The 4906-nt window shown below is 36.5% G+C and overlaps 1 pseudogene; it reads left to right on the forward strand.

The window, feature by feature from the left end:
• Positions 1-477: 477 nt before the first annotated feature.
• On the forward strand, positions 478-595 carry LOC142104724 (5S ribosomal RNA; annotated as a pseudogene).
• Positions 596-4906: the final 4311 nt, after the last annotated feature.

Raw genomic sequence — 4906 nt, forward strand, 5'->3', positions numbered from 1 at the left:
AATTACAGAGTATCACTCTGAAGTTAGTGGTAAAACATATCAGATCAAGGAATTCATCACCTGCAATAGTAGGCATGTTGTCTATCTACTACAATGTAGTTGTGGCAAACAGTACGTAGGTAGAACCATTAGACTCTTAAAAGAAAGGATTAGAGAACATCTGAGGAACATAACTATTGGGTTTGAGAACCATCATGTGTCCAAGCATTTCAAAGACACACACAACTGTGAATATGAAGGGATGTCATTTATTGGAATTAAGAAAATTAATAAAAATTGGAGAGGAGGGAACTTGACGAAACATCTAAATAAAGAGGAAACAAAGGCTATTTATTATTTGAAGACATTGGCACCTAAAGGTCTCAATATTGAATTTGACCTTTCTCTGTGATGAATTTATAGATTCCTGCCATATTCCACTTGGCTAGATGGGTAAGTGTGCAGTGGGCATGGTACAAGTGGGTAATGGGAATTTAAATTTACAGCCATACCTCTCTGGTTATGCCCAATCCCAGTCGACCTTGGAAGCCAAGCAGAGAGGGCCAGGTAAGTAATGGGATAGGAGACTACCTATGAATACCCGGTGCTGTAGGCTCCTCCCCATCCCTCACGCTTTCCAGTGCTATCTGCACCACACCCGGACCAAAAACAAAAGTGGATTCCAAAGAGGAATCAGATTATAGAACATGGGATCCTCCTCAATGTCATCTTATCCCTGTCAATTATTACACTTGTTCCCTCAATTTTTCATACTTGTTCCCCTAATCTTTAATATGAGCTATCATAATTAGCATGTGCAAAATATATATAACATTAAGCCCTTAAGGATCACGGTTATTCCCATATCTTGTCATCTATATATAAAAAATGGTTTCCTTATGCTATTGCAAACAGAATCTGTTTGCAAAAGAATCTCTGTTGTACATCCAACATTATGAGTTATCATAATTAGCATGTGCAAAATATATATACCATTAAGCCCTTAAGGATCACGGTTATTCCCATATCTTCATCTATATATAAAAAATGGTTTCCTTATGCTATTGCAAACAGAATCTGTTTGCAAAAGAATCTCTGTTGTACATCCAATGTTTATATGTCTATAAATTCTTTTCATTTTTGTATTAATATCATTGAAACTTGTGATAATTACAATATGACGATGCACACTGTTCAATGCTGCATGTATTTTGAGGATACATATAAGACAGTATAATATCATGCTGACAGAAGTGACTGTTAAAAGCATAAATATACCGCATTCATTGTGTGCATATTAAGCTGTATTATACGGAAACAAAGACTGGAGCACTAAAGATCTGGGAACCTATCAGGTTCAACCACAGCATATTTAAATCACAGGACCATAGACGTTCACAATAGCCCTTGAGAAAGTCCGGAGCAGGACGAAACGCGTTGGGACTCCACCCACTATTACCCTATTGGCCCAAAGTAATATCCGGAAGTGACGTCAATACCGGAAGTGTGTTTGCGCTCCACAGTGGAACGCATCGACAGCCGCGAACAGCAGCGGCGTGATCACCCGCTGCTGATCTATCTCCCCTTTTTTCTTCCCCCTTTTTTTCTCCTTTTTCATTATCTTTTTTCGGTTGGGACAAATTGTTATCAGCAGTTTGACTGCGGGACATCGGGACATACTATTGGATTCACCGCGCAATCTGGACCTACTTTTATTCCAACTACAAACCGCAAGTATCATTTCATATCACATGGACTAACACATTTTATGAGTCTAATCCACTCTGCATAGCTGATGTATTGATGCCAAGCGTGATGGCTACTCCTTTTAATTTGGAAGTTTCCAACCTTCATGGGGACTGTTAAAAACTATATCTTGATATCATACATGTTTTATCTCCAGCAGCATGTGTCATTAACCGAAGATACTAGGATTGTGGTTTATGGACGGTTTTGGAAGAGATCATTACTGCCATTCATTGTTATTTACTGTTTAATTATATAAAGGTATACCTGCTAATATATAGTAGGTTGTTAACCTATATGTATAGCACGTGTAGACCGCACCATTACTGTCATTAATCAAATATTAGTACTGGTAATACTTATATCATACTTCCATTGTGATTTTAATTTTATTGTATTTTACTGTATTTTAATAAATGTTTGAAAATAATTATTGACCTTATGACATCAATAGAATATTAGATCTGCACTTTTGATAAATCAATTGATGAGCGCCCAGCATTTAAAATAATTTGGATTTTTTCTAAAGGGAGGGATACCCTTAGCAGGTGCAGCTCTCACAAACCTTGGTAGGAGAGCGCGATTCCACATTATAATACACAGCAGTGGCAGAAAAGAAAAATGGGGGTCCGCCCTCTCTCCCACCCACTGTTATTTTGGATCTTAAAAAGGAATCCAAAACTCGCGAAATCCGAGATCCGATGACGTCACAATGACATTTTGCCTTGTTTTCAAATTCGAAAAAGCGCAAAGGTACTGGTACTCGGATCTGCTAATTTCAGGTATATTCAGTTCTCGGGAAACCGAGCCTGAGCATCTCTAATTTTTACTGAAAAGTAAGGCAGACAACAGGGATTCCAGAGAATTGTGGTACAACAGATCTTATATTACACATATAATCCAAGTTTATGTTTTGTTTTTGTTTTTTTTAAAGAAATAAACTTACCCTCCAGAACTGGTAGAATTTCATGGTTTAAACGTTTTCACATTCTAACTAGAGAAAATAAATACCTGCATTCTATTGTGTATTACATTTTGCATTCAATCTAAAAATTATTTATTAAAAGACTTCTCTTGTGCTGCTATCAGGGGAGGGCTACATGGAAAAATCTTCAACAGCGCTGACACAAGACTGCATATTAAATCAAATATGAGTTATAAGTCAATAAACTGATTCGCCTATAAAACTCATAAAACAATTAGTATCAGATAAAGTCTGACTCAAATGTATGTCGAAATCGAATAATTGGATGACGTCAGCAAAATTAATTAATATTTCTTTACTGTGCAATTGCGATTAGTGCGCTACATCATACCGGGGTTAATAACGCAATCGCACATACACTCACATTCACACCTACATTTGTAAATAGGTCACATTTATTAGAGTTCCAACATGCAATCATTTATTCATAAGAACTTAGAGATTATTTATACAAAGATAAAACTACAGTAAAGATATTTATGGTTCTGGTACTCATAAATGTGCAGTGTTTGGTCTCACATTAATCCATATTTTACCAGCAGGAATCTAGTATCAACGGAGGAGCGATCGCACATAGCTATAGCAGGTTATCAATAGTATGAGATTAACAAAAAGCACTCTGGTAATGGGTCAATTTACACTGGTTTTTCAATGGAAAGACTCATATGCAACAGTTGAAGGGAGGTGCCCCCACCTTTGAAATAAGGATCAATTGAACTGACCTATGACCAGCATTCAACTGGAATATAAACCCTGAACCAATGAAGACATTTCATAGTGTTATCTGTGTATAATTGTAACATCATCACTGTTTCTTTTCAAACCAAACTGTATGTACACTGGCCTCTGGAACAGGAACAGTCTTTTTACCAACAGAGACTTCAGCTCTGATGACTGTTCCTGGATCCAAGGTGCGCTGCGTAATGTATCGTTCTTCATTGGTCCAGGGTTTATGATGATCCAGTAGAATGCTAGTTAAAGGTCCGTTCAATCGATCCTTTTGCCAAAGGTGGGGGCAACTCACTCCAACTGTTGCATATGTGTCCTCCCGCCGAAAAAACAATTTAAACTGACGCATTATCAGAGGGCTTTTGAGTATTAATCTCATACCATTCATAACTAGCGATTGCTATGTGCGATTGCTCTTCCATTGATATCCTATTCCTGCTGGTAAAATATGGATTAATATGAGACCAAACTCATTTCTGAGGACCTGAAACATATCGCACGGTAAGCCAATATTAATTAATTTTGCCGACTTCATCCAATTATTTGACTTGTAATAAGAGACAAGTGGAACGGCTCTCTATAAAACCATGCACTTTATTAAACACCATTTAATTCTAAACACAATAATGATAATCCATAGAACTAGTACTGGTATTATATAAAAAAAACATATATTAATAAATACTATAACAATATGCAACACCAATTCATATAAAAACAATTTTATAAAGGTTATATCTGTATGTATCAACTGACAGCATATATGAAAAAAAGTTCAAACGCTTAAATATTTTTACTCAGTACTGATATATATATATATATATATATATATATATATATATATATATGTCTGCAGACTTGAGACTAATGTAAAAGGACCATAAAATATCCACACTCAAAATCCAGTGGAGTATAGCCAATATGTATACAATTTCACCAAGTGTCTACTTGTATGATATAATCTTCATAGAATACTTTCCAATTTCGATTTTAAGTTAATACTGAGTGATAGATACACTTAAATAGCATGCGTGATTATAGTGATATGGAAATGCTTGTTTAGTTATAGTGGCTTTGGAAAATAGTTAATACATACCCCTTGGTAGCGGTGAAACAAACGCCTCCGTCTGGATGCTAAGAACAGCCGCCTGCCAGTAAGAATGTCAGGAGAGCCGCTTCCTATGTCGGAGTTCTTTCATTGACTTCAAGGCACAAAACAAGTTTTCCTTATGCAACGATCAGTGTTGATTGGAAAGCGTGCTGTTCTATTCCACTTTCATACACTTCAAAACCCACTCCTTCTCCTGTGCCAAGATCGGTAGTAGACACAGGATATACTATGATGATCGTTCCTACTTAGTCGGGTATATATGAAAACATCTCCAACCTGGATAGAGTGTCGTTTGAAGTAGTTCCTACGTCTGGCGCTTTTCCTCTGAGTCATTCAGATTTTTTTAAAGACTGTGA

Source organism: Mixophyes fleayi, chromosome 10, assembly GCF_038048845.1.
Source record: "Mixophyes fleayi isolate aMixFle1 chromosome 10, aMixFle1.hap1, whole genome shotgun sequence".
Lineage (NCBI taxonomy): Eukaryota > Metazoa > Chordata > Amphibia > Anura > Limnodynastidae > Mixophyes > Mixophyes fleayi.